Source organism: Monodon monoceros, unplaced genomic scaffold (assembly GCF_005190385.1).
Source record: "Monodon monoceros isolate NGI ecotype Baffin Bay Population unplaced genomic scaffold, NGI_Narwhal_1 Contig3263_ctg1, whole genome shotgun sequence".
NCBI classification, from domain to species: domain Eukaryota; kingdom Metazoa; phylum Chordata; class Mammalia; order Artiodactyla; family Monodontidae; genus Monodon; species Monodon monoceros.
The window spans coordinates 287901-306542 of record NW_021699185.1 but is presented as its reverse complement, the minus strand read 5'-3'; the positions used below and the strand labels follow the sequence as shown (position 1 = coordinate 306542).

The following is an 18642-nucleotide window of genomic DNA, read 5'->3' as shown; positions in this document are numbered from 1 at the left end:
CTGACCTCGTGTTCTAGCCTTTTATAATATAATCTTTTTTTCAAACATCTTTATTGGTGTATAATTGCTTTACAGTGTTAGTTTCTGCTGCATAACAAAGTGAACCAGTTATACGTATACACATATCCCCATATCCCCTCCCTCCTGCGCCTCCCTCCCGCTCAAGCCTTTTGTAGTATAATCTTAAAGCAAGACAGGAAATATTAAAAACTGACAGTGCTGTTAATGACATACTGTGTGGTTTAGGTGAAAGAACACTGGATTGGCAGTCAGGGCTCAGAATTCTTGTTACATTTATGCCATTTCCTTGCTGTGAGGACTTGGGCCAGTGGCTTCATCTCCCTCAACTTTGTCTTCTTACGTGTTAAATGGAGGCAGTTGGGTTTTCCTCACACTACTGTTGAGAGCAAGAATGAAATTAAAATCGTGATATGAAGGGAACTTTAAAGAGTAAGGACGGAGTACGAGACCAGTAGAAGGCATTATGATGAGAAAAGTGAGTTGTGATCAGAAAAATGTAATACAAATTGATGGCTAGGAAATAAAGTTGAATTATAAATGAAATAGGTGTCTACAGACGTCCCCAGCTTATTGCCAGGTTAGATTCTGAAAGTTACTTTAAGTACAGTGTCAGTCTGTTCAGGCTGCCATGACAGAGTACCATAGGCAGGGTGGCTTATAAACAACAGAAACTTATTTCTTTCAGTCCTGGAGGCTAGAAGTCCAAGATCGGGGTACCAGCATGCTCAGGTTCTGTTGAGGGCCCCCTTCCAGGTTGCAGATGGCTGTCTTCTCCTTTTATCCTCACATGGCAGAAAGGAGGTGAGAAAAGTCTGTGAGGTGTCTCTTCTAAGGTACTAATCTCATTCATAAGGCTCCATCCTCATGACTTAATTACCTCCCAAAGGCCCTACTTCCTTGTACCATCACTTGGGAGGGTTAGGATTTCAACATATGAATTTGGAGGGGATGTAAATATTCAGCCCGTGTCATTCAGCGTTTAGGATCTTTCTCACAGAGACAGTGTTCTAAGTGGTGATGCAGTTGAAAGGCAAGCACTGAAAGCCTATTTAACTCATCCTGTATCCAAAGCAGGTGCTCCTGTGGTACACAGATTGTGCACAGAGCTGTTTCTCTGAGAAAATGCCTTTGAAGACGTCTCCTGTCCCTCTTTCATTGCCTGTCCGTCAGAGTCCTGCCTCTAACCTCACTCTTCCTCGTGCTGAGCATGGGAACTCACTGGACTTTATTAAAAAAAATTTTTTTTAACTTTTTATTGTAGTATAATTGATTAATAATGTTGTGTTAGTTTCAAATGTACAGGAAAGTGATTCAGTTATATGTATATCTCTTCTTTTTCAAATTCTTTTCCCACTTAGGTTGTTATATAATACCGAGCAGAGTTCCCTGTGCTATACAGTAGGTCCTTGTTAGTTATTTATCTTAAATATAGTAGTGTGTACATGTCAATCCCAAATTCCCTAACTATCCCTCACCCCCCATCCTTCCCCCTGGTGACCATAAGCTCGTTCTCCAAGTCTGTGAGTCTGCTTCTGTTTTGTAAATAAGTTCATTTGTATCATTTTTTTTTTAGACTCTGCATATAAGCCATATCATACCATATTTCTCTTTCTCTGTCTGACTTGCTTCTCTTAGTATGACAATCTCTAGGTCCGTCCATGTTGCTGCACATGGCATTATTTCATTCTTTTTAATGGCTGAGTAATATTCCATTATATACATACCACATCTCCTTTATCCATTCCTTTGTCGATGGAAACTCACAGGACTTTAGGTGGAGATGGACCTGCTGTTGATTCTGGCCAGGCTTTCCTTAGTGCCCGTGGCTGCCCAAAACACACAGCTTCTCTGCTGCCTTGTCCCTGGAGCAAATCACTGCTTTTCTGTTATTTTTTGGTAGGTTTTTCAATTAGTGATATTGGGAAAATAGGAATGGAGTAGTAGTTCTCCGCCTATTCAATATGTTAGTTATGACTGCTTTGGTTGTGAGTGACAGAAAACCCTGCTATCGTGACTTGAACCATCATGGGGTTTATTTTCCACCGTGTATAACAAGAAGTGTTGAGGTGGGTAGCCCGGGGCTGATGTGGCAGTTCTGCCTGTTTTACTGTTCTGCTCTCTTTACTTATCTTGAGACTTCACCCTCATGTCAGCATGCCTGCATTCCAGGCAGGAAGAAGGTGGAAGGGTGACAAGCAAAAGCTGCCTTTATCTGTTTAAAAAAAAAATTATATATAAAATATTGATATATATAAAACTTCATTTTGAAACCATTTCAAACTTACAGAAAAGTTATGAGAATAATCCAGGGAATTCCTGCATGCCTTGGGTTTCAAGTTTCACCAGGTGACCCAGTAATGTCTTCTATAGTAAAGTAAAGGGTTCAATCCAGGATTACATGTTATACCTGCTGCTCGTCACTCTATCAGTGGTTACCTTCAGTCTAGAATGTTTGCTCAGTCTTGCCTTGGCTTCATGTCACTGTTAGAAAGGCCCTCCATTTGGGGTAGGTATTTTGGGCCAGATACTGTGATGACCACTGCAGCCTCTTGGGTGGCACATTTTGTCTGATTTGTCCTGTTTCTGGTGGTGGTAACTTTGATCACTTCTTGAAGAGCGTGTCGGTTGGGTTTCTCCTCCGTGAAGTTACTTTTTTCTCCCTTTTGTAATAAATATTTTGTGGGAAATACTTTGAGATGATACAAATTTCTTTTTCTCACCTCATTTTCATCTACTAATCTTATCATCTCAATGTCTCTTAAATTTATTTTTAATATTGTGGTTGCCACATGATGACTTGTTATTACCCTCATTCCTTCTCCATTTATTTGTTGGCTTCTGTTGTAAGGAAGCGCTTTCTCTTCTCCCCATACGTGTCCATGTATTCACTTACCTGTATGTGCTTGTGAGCATGTATTTTGTTCAGTGGGTTATAATACATGATGGTCATTCATTTTGGTGTTTAGATTGTCCCAGATGAGGTCCATGAGTGCTTCTTTAAACTGACCTCTGTGTCCTCTTGACACATTCTCATCACTTTTCACCACAACACGTTCCAGACTCATTTTGTGTTTCTCTGCCCAAGCCCAGAATCAGCCATTTCTCTAAGGAGGTCTGGTTCTTTTAGTGGAGAGTGGCGCTTAAAAACCAATTTCTGGGCACTGAGTGGTTGCTCAGGAGTGTTGCTGCCCCCAGGTCCTTTAAGGGGGACAGAGCTAGGAAATGATTGTGTATACACACACAATCCCATACGCACATGTACACTTAGTTTTTTTTTTTAATTAACTTATTAATTTTTGGCTGCGTTGGGTCTTTGTTGCTGCGTGCAGGCTTTCTCTTGTTGTGGCGAGCGGGGGCTACTCTCCGTTGTGGTGCGCTGGCTTCTCAGTGCGGTGGCTTCTCTTGTTGCGGAGCCCGGGCTCTAGGTGCACGGGCTTTAGTAATTGTGGCACGTGGGCTCAGTAGTTGTGGCTCACAGGCTCTAGAGCGCAGGGTCAGTAGTTGTGGCACACGGGGTTAGTTGCTCTGCGGCATGTGGGATCTTCCCAGATCAGGGCTTGAGCCCATGTCCCCTGCATTGGCAGGCGGATTCTTAACCACTGCACCACCAGGGAAGTCCCAAGGGTTTTAACATAAATAGAAGTCCACACCAATACCTTCAAATCCAGGCCAGCCTTGCTTTCCATATTTGTACTCCCTTTCTCTGGGGACTTTGCTTCCAGAGTCTCAACCCTGGGCCGAGGCTGGCTGGAGGACCCCCCACTCACTTGTATCTGGGCTCTGACTTCAGATCTCTGCTTGGGCCTCGCCCCTTCCCTCTAGGCTACCTGCTTGTTCAGGCCTCCTGGCTTAACAAAAAATCTTTACTTTGAGATGATTGTAGATTCACATGCAATTGTAGCAGATAACGCAGAGTGATCCTCTGTAGCCTTTAGTCAGTTTCCCCCATTGGCAGCGTCTTGCAGAACTATAGTACAGTGTCACAACCAGTATTTTGTCATCGATACAGTCAAGATACAGGACACTTCCATCACCACAGGGATCCCCTCCTATTTTTTTTTTTTTTTTACAGCCACACCCGTCTCCACCTGCCCCCACCCGCTTTTTAACCTCTGACAACAACTAATCGGCTCTGCATTTATAATTTTGTCAGAATATTATGTGTGGAATCATACAGTGTGTAACCTTTTGGAATTGGCTTTTTCTCTCAGCATAATTCTCTGGAGATTTATTTATGCTGAGTGTATTGATAATTCATTTCCCTTTTTATTACTATTATTCCATGGTAAGAATGTACCACAGTTTAACTGTTCACCCACTGAAGGGAATCTGGGTTGTTTCCAGCTAATGGCTATCACAATAAAGCTGCTATAAATACTGGTGTACAGGTTTTTGTGTGTGTGAAGGTAGGTTTCCATTTCTGAGAAATGCCCAGAAGTATGGTTGCTGGGTTCCATGGTTGTGCATGTCGAGCTTTTAAGGAACTGCCAGACGGTGTGAATGAGCTCGTTTCTCCACATTGTCAGTATTTCAGGTTATTTTTTTAAAATAAACTTTTATTTTAGAAGCATTTTAGATTTACAGAAAAATTGTGATACTAGAGTTCGCTTGTACCCTATCCCTGGTTTCCTCTGTTAACATCTTATGTTAGTGTGCTACATTTGTTACCATTAATAAACCAATATTAAAACATTGAAGTCTATACTTTATTCATATTCTCTTAGTTTTTACCTAGTGTCCAGGCTGGTCCTGGTGGTGTGGCTGAGGAGCAGGGGGGTGGGGAAGCCCCAGCTTATTGCAGAGACTGCTGGGGAAGGGGAATTGGGAGAGGGGCCCCTAACGGGGGCAGCTGGCCCTTCCAACCTGAGAGACAAAGGAGATGTAGGGATATTCATGGAAGAGACAGACTGTCTTCTAAAATGCCAGGTGTCAGGAGTGTCCTTCTTTCCCGTGTCTTCTGGAGCTGCAGGCCTCTAAAAGGACCTCAATAAATCACCTTGTCACCAGATTTCCCACTCTACTTCCTTAGCTGTTGAACAGGTTTGACGTGTAAGGATGAAGGCCCTTGGTGTGTTCTGGAAGTTTGAGGAGAGGAAGGCAAATGGAGAGGTCCTGCCTTCCATGCTTTTAGAGATAGTAATGAAACCAAGAGGATCATTCTTAGCTGGGCTGGTGCCTTAGGGGGTTTACACTTTAATGAGCAATTTATAAATGCAGTGCTGAATAATTTAGAATTAACAAAAAGCCAGCCAAGGCCCCATGTGGTCCTTCATATAAGTACAATCTAAATACCATAGAACCTTGCTTTATGTGAAATTTTACAACTCTCGCTAATGGTTTATTTCTGAATTATTAGTTTAACCTAGACTGTAAGCCCCCAGGGCAGCAGTGGCCTTTATACATAGGTTTTATTTTTACAAATGATAAAGTGGTTTTGCCTCACAAATGGGGCCAGATGGCAGATGGGCTTGGCTTTATTTATTTTGGAGACTTGAACATTCAAGTTATATATATTGCTTTAAAAAATCGAAAGGAGCCCTAGGCATAGGAGATTGTCTCTTGACTATGGGTCATTGCCTGTCTCAGCTGGGGAAGCAGGAGGAAAGAGGGCTTCTTGGAGGGCATTGGATCTCCAATGAGATTTTAAAGAGCCAGTAGGATTTGGGCCAGAGGACAACAGAGTTTCCATGAGTTTCCAAACAGCATTTCCATGACCTTTCATGGGGCAATCCAATTCTGATTTGTATAGCTATTTGCCTCCAAAGACTTATTTCTCATATGCTATAGATCAAGCCTCTAGAGGTTGGGACAGTTGACAATCTCTAGATTAAAGAGGGAGATTGAATAGTATGGAACATAATGTAGAACTGAGGGAGGATGAATGAAACGGATGCCAGGGGTCCTTACACCCATCACATCAGTAGCTCAAGGCTTCTTGTTTCAGAGGTCAGTACTAGAAAGTCTCATGCCTTAAAAAAAAAAAAATCGTCCTCAGTATTTGGAGACATGTGATACCAACACACTGCAGGAGGGCACAGCAGTGGCCTTTGAACTTTCAAATTGTGAGTGCATACAGGGCAGCGAAAGCAGAGGGAACCTTGTGCAATACACAGAAAGAATTTTCCTAAGAAAATATAGTAAATTCTTTGGTCTTTGTTCAAACATACCCACTGGGGCGTGCTTGCCAGGGTAGCAGTCACTAAAAATGTGCTTAGGGGATTTAGTTAACTTGTGTAGGTCTTTAATAGCCTTTCCAGGGAGTTCTTCCTTTCAAACTTTCTTGGCTTCTTTTCTATTCACTTAAAAGATTGAAACCATTGATTTAGTATATGGATTCAAGATTGGCAGCTCTTTCCAAATGAAATAAAACTTGAGATCCAAGACTGTGATCTTCAAAAAGTGAAATGTTGCATACTTGTACTTGGTTTTGCTAAAGATGGAAATGCAGGAGGTTACACCTGGGGGGAAAGCTCCAGTGTCCCCCTTTAGCCATACCTTGAGTCCCTATAAGTGGTGTTTTCATGAGACATTTAACTCAATCTAATCTCCTGATGAGGAATGTTATGCAACCAAAATTCTGAACTAATAAGAGGTTTCTCTTGGTAGGGGTGGGAAGTGGGAGTAAGGAGGGAAATTTTAACTTCATATTTTATGTACAAAGCAGTTCACATTTTATTTATTTGCAATGAGCTTGTAATTCTTAACTTGGTACACTCTATTAGAACTTTAACTTCAGGTTTAAACATCAGGTTAAACATCAGGTTAAAAAAATTTAACAGATGTGCTTATACCTGTCTTTTCTGTGGCTTAACTGAAAACTAAGCATGGCCATTTCATAAAATAATTTGGCCTTCTGTGACCAACATTGCCCATTAGTCAGGTGAACCCACCTGGGGGATCACTCATAAAATGTGTGGCCAGTAAGTCCTGGGGCCAGTGTATGTTCTGGGCGAGATATGAATGGCATGCTACCTGATACCTGGCAAAAGGTAATGATTCCTCTGGTAGCTGATAAGAGGACAGCGAAAAGTTGTGGTCAGAGTTTAACCATCACTTTGGGAGAAAATGTTTGCTTGTGGATGAACCATCCAAACCTTGGGGTGCAGGAGAGCCATGTGCCAGCCTTGCAGCTTGAGAGAACCGTCTACCGCCTTCCATCAGCTGTCTCCTTACTCTGAGTGGGCAGACCCCTGGGAGAAGGAGAATCTGGCTGGCGCTGATTTTCCAGTTATTTTAAATGTTAATCAGTGGCATTCTGGTAGATGTGTGTCTCCTGAGTTGGTTACTAGTTAGCCTCCCTGGTGTGTAAACCTGCGGCCATCCCCTCTGGGGGTCCCCGTGCAAGGTGAGGGTCATGCCTGGCACACCAGAGATACTTCAGGACTCTGCCAGATACCTGATGAGCCGCAGCCTGCTCCCCCCGCTACCCGCCCGCCCCCCCCCCCATAGAAGGGGGGGAACCTCCAGGGAGCAAAATACAGCTTGTGATACAACAGCGCTGAGTTGACAGCTGGTCTTAACATTTCTTAACCCGGCTTTGGCTCCAACCGGAAGGTACATTTTGTATTTGTCCCTCTTGATAGAAACTAAATTTAAAAAAAAAAAAAAAAAGAAACTAAATTTTAAAAAATCATCACAATTTGAAAATCTTGTTAATTTTATTAAACAGATCTAATTCCACAGGGAGCATTGAGTTACAGACATTCTGTATAATGTACATAGATACCTTATCGAGGGGACCTTTCCCTTAAATGAAAGTCCTGTTAAATGGGGCAGGGAGTGCGCAGTTGTCAGCTAAGCTACCTGTCTTCCTCGGGATTCGCCAGTTGCAGGTGGGATGTGTTGGCAGCCATGCCACTAGTGCCATTGACCCGGCTAGGGCGTTACTGCTTGAAGAGATTACCACCCATAATAAGGTGCAGACTTTAGAAGGCACATTTGAGGTCTGAATAGAGGGTGAAAGTGAGACCTAAGTTAACTAACTCATAAAGATCACTAGAATACAAGTAGTAATGCAAAAGGTACCCTGCTTAGGAATGGTGAGTCCCCTGACAGCCAGCTTCTGTGGTCCAAGTCCTGCATGAGGATCTACTGGCCTTTTCATCTAAAAACCTAAAAGCATCACTAAAAACCATCTTGTGGTTTCAGGCAGAAGAGAGACACTTAGTTTCCTTGAATGTTTCTTTGCCTGGAATGTTACACCTGAAATAGTGTGAACTATTTTGTGATGCTGTTTGTGTTAAAAATAGTAGGTTCTGTTCCTGCCCACACGGCTATCATATGAAGTTTATGGTATTCAGCTCTGGAAGGGACGTTAGAGGCCATCTGATCTGTGTTTTGGGATCTCAGAGCGCATCTGAGTTTGCATCATGCTCATGCCTCCTCTCTCCTCTTGTCCCTGATATAAGCAGAGTAGCCACCTAGAGTCTAGGCCAGCTCCGTGGGTTACTTGTTCTTCCTGCTGCGGCCTGAACAGTCCTGGTTTGTGAGAGGTGCCTGGTCTCTGCTGAATGGAGTGCTTTTTAGAAGGAGATGCTGACCGGACCTGGGACTCTGTTTTTTTGTTAGGAAAGGTGCTCACAATCCTATCAGAAATGCAGTGCAGAGAGTTTCCCAAGGTATCAGGCACCTCGGCTGCTGGTGGGGGACTAAAGATAATGAAATAAGATAGGAGGGGAAACTAAGATCATGTGCCCCAGGAGAGTCATCTAGACGTGCTGCCAGGGCATCGCCTCCTCCCTTGACATGATGGGTTGAGAAAGTAGAATGGCCTTGCAAATGAAGTGTGCAGAGCTGGGCCGACATTGGACAATGCTGGGGAGGGAAAAACCAGAACACGCATGGGGCCCCTGCTTGCCAATCTCCTGGGAGAGTGGTGGGCACACAGGGGAAAGACATCTCTCTGAGTGAGTGGGGGCCAACCTCGTTAACCCCTCACTCTAGTTCTACATCAGGGTGGATTAATTCTTATGCGTGACTTTTCCTCTTTTTGGAGAGTAAACAGGTGGGAATGGGAGAAAGGAGTAAATATAAGCAGGCTTGGCTGGGCTTCTCATTCACTGGAGGTCTCACTACATGAGGTCTTAGATTATCTTGGGTCTTGGAAAGCTGACACCCTCGGTAGCAGTCTGTTTCAGAGGATTTGCTGATTGCACTGCGTTCCACACACTGTGTTCCATGAAGTCATTTTTGTTATCACTTACAGTTGCGTGAACACTGACCAAAAAAATCATTGAAATGTAAAACGTGGTTGCCTTGAGCAGTTTGTAAAAGGGGATCTCTGCCAAGGGCCCTTTGCTTTGCCTGTGGATGTTGCTGTACCCGGAAATGTGAGGGGGAGAAGCTGCCCTGGTGGAGTGGGATCAGCTGTGAGAGGTTTGCCCAGCCAGGAGACGCGTCTTCCAGTCGCTTGGGTGGTGCGCTGCTGACCTCTGGGTTGCAGACGATGCTGCCTCTGAAAGGCTGGCACAGTGCAGGGTCCGTGGACCCTCTGTGGTCTGATCTGATGTCCTCCAGCATCAGCCCATGAAGGGGATGTACTTCAGGGGTTGATGTGATGTGGTTGAGGGCTTCTAGAATATGCCACAGATTTCCTGGCGGTCTGGGGTTGGCCTTCTCTCATGGGTTCCTCGGGGCTGCGGCTGAGCAGTGTTGGCAGTCGTAACTAAATTTGCTCTTTACAGGCAAGGCGTCCTCTGTGGAAAGGCTGTCCTCACTAGGAGATTGCGTGGGCTTTCCAGATTGTTTAACAGCGTATTAGACATTCTTCTGCTGTCCTTAACGTGCAGCGTCAAAATTGGGCACAGGGATTCCTACCCTGAGTGGTGGTGACATTCAGCAATATGCTAGCATTTGGCAGGAACTTGCTTGGGATGGGGCGGTGAGGGGTGGTTCCGAAGGTTGTTTTACTCTTGCAGTTGCTGTCGAAGAATGTTAAGTGCAGAAGTGTTAGAACCTGATTCAAAGAGAGTTTGGGCCAGGCAGAACAGTTTCAGAAAGGGCCCTTGCCTGCAAGATGGAAACACAGAATTTGAGAATGTGTGAAGCCTCCTTGCCAGGGGCAACCTCTCGGGAAGCACTGCAGCTGGAAAGGTGGCCATCTGCCTGGCCTGCAGGCTACCTTGTATGTGGTCATTTCCATAAACCAGAAAAAAAAAAAAAAAGAAGATGCCAAACCAGTTTAGCAAAAACCTGGTGGCCCTGCCCTTGGCTAGTTTCCTCAGCCTCCCAGCTTCCTCAGGTGGGCATCTTCTAATTCTGAACAGAACAAAACAACAAAACACTTCATGTTCTGTTTTTCCTTTAGAAACTTTCACCTCCGCCTCTGGTTTGGCAGCTGGGAGGGGGCTCCCGTCCCAAGAGCCGTGTCTGACAGTGTTCAGGACCCCGGAGTTCTTGGCCTTTGTGTCCTGGTTGCCCCACGGCGGGGACTCTGTCCAGAGCTTGATTGTCCCCATGGATGCTTTCTGGGGTCACTGATGTCTCTACGTCAGGGGCTGAGGGAAGCTGAGGTGTCAGGGCTGCACATGTGTTCCACAGTCTGATTTTTTGAGGGAGAGGTGGGATATGATAAGAGCAGTGACTCTTGGGCTCCCGGAAACCAGGCCTTATTACCATCCCCTTCCTCTAAATCCCTTCCGTGTCTGTGGTCTAGTCACACAATTGAGTGTGTGGGCGTGTGCTCTTTGGGGGGGTGAGAGGAAAGAGGGTTCTTCGTTTAATGTGAGATCATCTTTTTTCTCAGCCAGATTGGGAGCTCCACAAGGGGGCAACCGTGACTTTAGTGCTTTGTGCCAGACCCCCAGATGGTGAGTCCTGTACTGTAAGAGGGACACGGACAAAGTGAAGCGTATCTTGAGCAGAAAGGCCAGGACGGTGAGGGAGGCAGGAAACCAAACCATATGAGAAATGGTTGAAATGTTTCAGGGCTTCTTCTAGAGGATGAGTTCCGAATGGGCTGCTGTTGGTAGTTGGGTGTGGGCACTGGGTGTGAACACTGTCTCCACATGTTCTGAGCCTAGCGTGGGACTCAGAGTGCAGTGGGGAGGGATGGGGAGAGTTGATGTAATTGAGGATTTACTCTGTGCCAGCCTTTAACATGTCATTTCCTCTCCCTGAGGTCACAGCTGTGACTAGTGGGTGAAAGTCTCAGGGAGAGAGATTCCAGCCCAGTCTAAGACGTGACTCTCAGAAGACTGAAATGGTCTACCGAGCCGCTCCCTTGGGAGTGCTCACACGGGAGCTGGCTGGCCTTCCGTGGGGAGTGCACCCGCTCCATGGCTTGTCCACAGGATGTATTCAGTTAAGACCATTCTTTCCTGAGATAGTCCTTACTTTTGGGGGATTAAAATGTCTATCCTTTTGGAGGATGTTGCCGATGGTCTCTGAAGTTAAGTAAATATCAACTGGTCCATAGATTCTCTTTTAGAGATTAGGGCTGCCTCCTCAGCCCTGTGTGTAAGACCCCTTTCAACACTGAGGTCCTATGGCTGTGGCCTCTGTAAAGGTAACTCTTAGAGAGCCTGGTATATAGCCTTACCCTCTGTAAATGGCTGCTAAACGTTAAAAAAAAGAGCTGTTCGTATAAAATAGAATTGCCAGGAGAGCAGTTATCCTGGATTGATCCCAAGTTAGGGATGTAGATGCACACCTCGTAGACCCTACTATTGCTTCTGCTTCTGTCTTTACATTGGATATTCTTTCTTTTTTCTTGGCATACCTCATTTTATTGTACTTCATAACTTCATAGTGTTACATTTGTTTTGTGTTTTTTTTTGAATTTTTGAATTTTATTTTTTTATACAGCAGGTTCTTATTAGTCATCCATTTTATACATATGAGTGTATACATGTCAATCCCAATCTCCCAATTCATCACAGCACCACCACCCCTCCCCTGCCACTTTCCCCCTTTGGTATCCACACATTTGTTCTCTGCATCTGTGTCTCCATTTCTGCCCTGCAAACTGGTTCATCTCTACCAGTTTTCTAGGTTCCACATATATGCGTTAATATACGGAATTTGTTTTTCTGACTTACTTCACTCTGTATGACAGTCTCTAGATCCATCCACGTCTCAACAAATGACCCAATTTCGTTCCTTTTTATGGCTGAGTAAGATTCCATTGTATATATATACCACGTCTTCTTTATCCATTCATCTGTCGACGGGCATTTAGGTTGCTTCCGTGACCTGGCTATTGTAAATAGTGCTGCAATGAACATTGGGGTGCATGTGTCTTTTTTTTTTTTAAATATGGTTTTGTAGGCAGTCATTAATCTTTTATTTTTTTATTTTATTTTATTTTTTTGCGGTACACGGGCCTCTCACTGTTGTGGCCTCTCCCGTTGTGGAGCACAGGCTCCGGACGCGCAGGCTCAGCGGCCATGGCTCACGGGCCCAGCCGCTCCGCGGCATGTGGGATCTTCCCGGACCGGGGCACAAACCCGTGTCCCCTGCATCGGCAGGCGGACTCTCAACCACTGCGCCACCAGGGAAGCCCACATGTGTCTTTTTGAATTATGGTTTTCTCTGGGTATATACCCAGTATCATATTGGCTTCTTTCACATAGCAATATGTATTTAAGTTTCCTCCATGTCTTTTCAAGACTTGAGAGCTCATTTCTTCTTGGTGCTAATATCCACTGTCTGGAATTTATCCACTCACTCTCTTAAGGATATGTTGGTTGCTCCCAAGCTGTGGTAATTACGAATAAAGCTGCTACGCACATCCATGTGCAGGTTTTCATGTGGACATAAGTTTTCCACTCATTTAGGTAAATACCAGGGAGCACGGCTGCTGAATCCTATGGCAAGAGTATGTTTAGGTTTTGTAAAAAACAGCCAAATACTTAACGTCATTTTCATCTACCGAACAAGTACATAAAATTCACCATTTTGCAACGTTAAGGCCCACATCTCACAGTAAAGGTTATGCCTTTAGCTTTACTTACCTAGGTATAAAGTGCCCCAATACATTCTAGGAAAGAGTTTCCACACTGCGTCTCAGTATACAGCTTTTCCATTTTGATGACAGAGCCAAAGGCTAGGAGTCTACCTTGACGTCTCTTCCCACCACCTCTCCCGTCCCAGCCACTGCCAAGTTCCATCACTTGTACTCAAGTCCAAGTCAGTGCTGTCTTTCACCAAAGCCACAACGACCCCCTTGTAACTGATCTCTCCACCTCAACTCCTGTCCCCCCAGCCACTCGCCACAATGTTGCCAGAATGAGTAATTAAATCTATATTGAATCGTGCCACGCCCCTCTTTAAAATCGAACAATTGATTCCCTTTGAATATAGGATAAGGTCCAAATTTCTTACCTCACCAAAAGGCCCTAAGTGACCCTATTTAGGCCTATTTCCCTATCTTCATATCAAGCCCCCTCTACTGTTATTTACAGCATTCCTGCCCCTTTGACCTTTCCTACAGTTCTTTCAACATTACAAGCTCTTCCCTACCTTGGGCCTCTGCACTAGCTTTTCCCTCTGCTTGAAACAGACTTTTCTCCCCGACTGCAGCTGAGCTCCTTTCCCTCAGGAGCTTCTTCGCATCTCTTGCTTTCTAAATGAGGCCACCCTCTCAAGTCTGAAATAGGTACTCCTGTTGTTCTTGCGTCATCCTCTTCTGTTCCACTTATACCACCCATCAAATTGATCATCTCACATTTATCTGTGTACCGACTTAGTGTTCATCCTGCCCACTAGACCAAAAGCTATGAGGGCAGAAACCATGTCTGTTTTGTTTACAAGTGCATACCCAGTGCTTGGTACAGGGTAAGCACTTAAATGATGGTTGAGTTAAAGAACTGATTGAACAAATGTGGAGCTTGGTTTTTTGGTTTTTTAATTCTCAATCAGAATTCACTAAAACTCTACAGAAAAACTTCGGAGATTTTACTCTGTATAACAAAAGAAGTTCCCACAACTAAATGCTGGTATTCTCATAGGTGGAAATAAAGGGTAGCAGAAGCATATCTAATGTGGAAGGGTGCACACAAAGCCATTTCCCTGAGAACATTAGTTCTAGGTACCAGGGACCAGGAGGGAAGGGACCAGAAAGTAGTGAGTTCAGAGTCATCAATAAGCGAGTTATATTAGTTTGATACGATAAGGTCTTCTTGGACCCATGTGTCTAACGCAGAAACAATCTCTGGCATATCATATACACAGGTATTTATGGCACAAAAAAGGTAGGGAAAAGAAAGATCACTGAGTCTCCCATTGGCTCACATGTGGATACTGCCAAGAACCTCTAGACCCTCAAGCAAATTTGCCCTTTCCTACACCAACACCTCAGCTGGGCAGGTGAGCCTCTACTCCCTGCTCTTATATATTTAGACTTTCCACCTCCTTTTCTATCTTCTTGGCAAAGCCATTTCTGACCCTTAGGAACCAGAATTACGCCTTTCCCTTGTGTGAAGTTCTTACTATATGTACTGTTCATGCAGTTTACAATTTAATCATCAATTACCTTTGTAAATGGACAGATTCCTATAATAGGGAATGTACCTGGGGGGACCCCTCAATATCACCTGGTCCAAAGTCCTCATTTTGAAGGGAAAATCCCAAGGCGCATGGAGGTGACAGATTTAGCCAAGGTCAGAGTCCAGGGTTGAGAGCACTAAAATGGGAATGTCAGTTGCCCAGCTCCCAATCTAAGCCTGCCTGGTCACTGTCTCCCCAAGGAGTCAATGTGCTCTGAGGAAGGAGCTGTGTTATCAACCTCTTGACGTATGGAGAAGCTTGCTGAATATCTGATGCCTAGGTTAAGAATGATAATGTGTATGAATCACCATGAAGTTCAGATTACACGTAAATGTGCACCATAGTGTCTGCTCTTATCCTCACCATTACTCGGCATTTCCAGAGAAGAGCTGGCTGCGCAAAGCACTGTCAATTCTACAGCTCCTCTCATGCGTGAAGACTAACAACCACAAGAGACAAAGAGAAAGTTTAAACTCATTACCCTGGGTAGACTCTCAAGGAAGTAAGATGGGTTTGTCTAGAGCTGTCATTCACTTCTGAAACTAAACAGACCCTAGTTGAGATACAGTCAGCCTCAGAGTCAGGTGAACCAAACCCACAGCTAAGCACAGGCAGAGCTCCCCTGACCTTTGGAAAGACCTAAGAAATCAGGCACAAGTTTTGGTGCAACATATATTCCTCCCTCCCTGTGTTGTCAAAAAAAAGAAAAAAAGAAAAAAAGATGCCTTCCTCCACTTTCTGACTCAGATATGTAATGATTTCAGTCCTTGCAGAAAACTTTTCATACATTCCAACCAGCTGGCATTTTCAAAGTGCTTCCACATGCTTATTCTCCTCCTTGACCCCCATAACCATTTTCCAAGGCTGGGCCTAAACTTGGAACCCAGGAAACCTCAAGAAGAGAGAGGTTAAGTGCCATCCAAAGTCACCCAGCTCAACAGCAGCAGAGCCCAGGCTTCCAGCTCCCGGTTGCTCTCAGAGCGCAGCACATGGTCACATCATCTGGCTTCTCACAGAAGGAACGAAATTGGGTCATCTGTAGAGATGTGGATGGACCTAGAGACTGTCATACTGAGTGAAGTAAGTCAGAAAGAGAAAAACAAATATCGTATATTAACGCATACGTGTGGAATCTAGAAAAATGGTACAGATGAACCGGTTTGCAGGGCAGAAATAGAGACACAGATGTAGAGAACAAACGTATGGACACCAAGGGGGGAAAACTGCGGTGGGGTGGGGATGGTGGTGTGCTGAATTGGGAGATTGGGATTGACATGTATACACTGATGTGTATAAAATTGATGACTAATAAGAGCCTGCTGTATTAAAAAAACAACAACAAAAAGCCAATATGAAAAGGCTTCATGTTGTGTGATTCCAACTATAAGCTATTCTGGAAATGCAAAATTATGGAGACAGTGAAAATATCAGTGGTTGCAAGAGGTTAGTAGGAAGGGAAGGATGGTTAGGGCAGTGAAACTACTCTGTATGATACTGTCATGGTGGATACATGTCATTATACATTTGTCAAAACCCATGAAACATAAAACACTGAGAGTGAAACCTAAACTCTGGTCTTTGAGTGATGTTAACAGCTGATGTGCCTGCATTGACATGTGATGTACCACTCTTGAGAGGGTGTTGATCATGGGGAGGCTGTGCGTGTGTGGAGGCAGGAGCCACATGGGAACTCGCTGTACTTTCTGCTCAATTTTGTTGTGAATCTAGAGCTGCTCTAAAATTAAGGTCTATTTAAGGCGGCAGAAGGCATAGGAGATTGTGGTGCTTGTGTACCGATGGTAGATGTCTCCTAGAAGTTGATTTTAAATACGAAATATATCTTCTTTTAATCCATGTTAAATAGTTCTGGAAGCCCAGCGGAATGGCTCTGGGTAGTTGAATGCTGGTTAATTTGGCTTTGAGTTGGAACAGTCTGAAGGCTCTGTTGAGGTTGTGGTCCCAGAAAGGCATGGGACCTCACTGGAACCTCTCTCTTTGTGCATGACCACAGCAGGTGCCATTTTATTCATTTATTTCCTCTTCTAGTTCCTCCTCTTGGCCTGTTAGTATGAAAGGACTTGAAGTTAACTTTTAAAAACACATTAGGGACTTCCCTGGTGGCGCAGTGGTTGGGAATCCACCTGGCAATGCAGGGGACACGGGCTTGAGCCCTGGTCCGAGAAGATCCCACGTGCTGCGGAGCAACTAAACCCATGTGCCACAACTACTGAGCCTGTGCTCTGGAGCCTGCAAGCCACGACTACTGAAGCTTGCGCGCCTACAGCCCGTGCTCTGCAACAAGAGAAGCCGCCACAATGAGAAGCCTGTGCACCGCAACGAAGAGTAGCCGCCGCTCGCGCAACTAGGGAAAGCCCACGCACAGCAACGTAGACCCAACACAGCCAAAAACAAAACAAAACAAATCCACCATTTAAACTTACCTCGAAGTCATCTCTGACACTGCGATCCTTCCTATTTCATAAAGCATTTTTAGATCTATTTGTCTCGGTTTCTGAGATTCTGTTTGGTGCTCAGAAATTCTCCCTCTCATAAACTAGTCAGAGAGGAGATCACTTTTCTGATTGGTAAAAAGACAGTTGCCAAGTCTTATGTAAACACACTTAGCTTTTTCCTCTTCCTTTTTGCACCTGCTCTGATAGAAGAAATAGGATGAAACAACTCACTGCGTGTATTGGGAGAGCCAGGCAAAGCAACTTAATGACTCTTCTCTGAATAATTTGGGAGCATCAGGACTCTTTCATTAGAATGTAAATAAACTGCTGGAAGGTGGTTAGAAGCAATGGTGAGTGTACAAACATTAGGAAGATTTTAACTCAAAATATTGAGGGTGAGATGAAAAAACTTTTACTCAAGGATTACCAAGATACATAGCTGGTTGAATACAGGCACTTGTAGTCCTTTTAAATCTTGCCCTAATATGGGTCGTATTTTAAAAGATGATGGTAAGAATACTGGTTAAAGTTATGTTAAGCTCTACTAATGAAGAGCTTTGTTTTAGTTAAAGGCTAAATATATTTAGTTAAATTTATACTAGAAAAGATAATTCTTAGCTCACTGTGCATACATGAAATGAAGTCTAGTTGTTTGTGCCACATGATTGCTTCTTACCTGGAGTGATTGCAGCTACTGTTTATGGAGTGTCTCTTCATGTCAGAGACATATACATTGATGCATATAAATTTGGAAAAGTTTTATTTTCTAACTTTTATTTTTTACATTAGTCTGTGAGTTAAAACCACTAGAAGAAGAGCTGCAATTGGGATTAAGGTCTGTCTGCTCTACAGCAGACCTTTCCAGTCTGTTCTGCTACCTCTTTACTGTGCTACAAGCAAAGTACTTGGAAGACAGACTTGTGAGTGCTGGCCTTATAAACCTAAGTGTACAACTTAATAGCTAGTGTCAGGCAGGGTTGTAGCAGAACCACCTTGGACAGGTGAGAATTTACTCATTCATTCCAGGGCCTCAAACAGCCCTTGCTGTGACTAATTCTAGTCACTCCTACCTCACTGTGGCCTGTCCCAGTTAGAAGTGCTTATTAAACAAGCTAATGGATTATTAATCTGTGCTTTTGCTTGTTAAGCAGTTTGAACTAAATGTCCTCATGGTACTTCCAGATAATAGGTAACAGATGTGAACTCAAACTGATGTTTGTAGACTAGACACAAGGCACTGAGATGGTTGAGGACTCTTCCCAAGGTCTTCGAGCCCCACCTTGATTTTACCACCTGAACTCTGCCTGCTTCTCCCCAACGTGCTGGCGGGCTCGGAGTTACCATTACTAATCAAGGAAAGCATGGTGGAGCATTAACGGTTCAAATTTTAAGAACCAAGGGGGCCAAATTTTGCAAACAAAAAGGGGATTCTTGCCCTCAGTGTCATGTGGTCGTGGATTGTCAGACGTTTCTTGTTGACTTTTTGGGTAAGCTTTAAAATTTTTCACACAATCAATATAATTTGGTAAAAATACAAACAACATAGGGATCTCTGGAATAAGAAGTGAAGCCCGCGTGCCCATATCCCTCCTTTCTCAGAGGCAACCTCTGTAATTCTCCAGGCACGCACACCTACACACACACACACACACACACACACACACACACACACACACACACA

At 44.1% G+C, this 18642-nt stretch overlaps 1 protein-coding gene across 1 annotated transcript in view; it reads left to right on the top strand.

Moving 5' to 3' along the window:
- Positions 1 to 18642, top strand: part of LOC114902758 (unconventional myosin-Vb) — a 324214-nt gene that overhangs the window by 22287 nt on the left and 283285 nt on the right. The gene's annotated exons all lie outside the window — the stretch shown is intronic.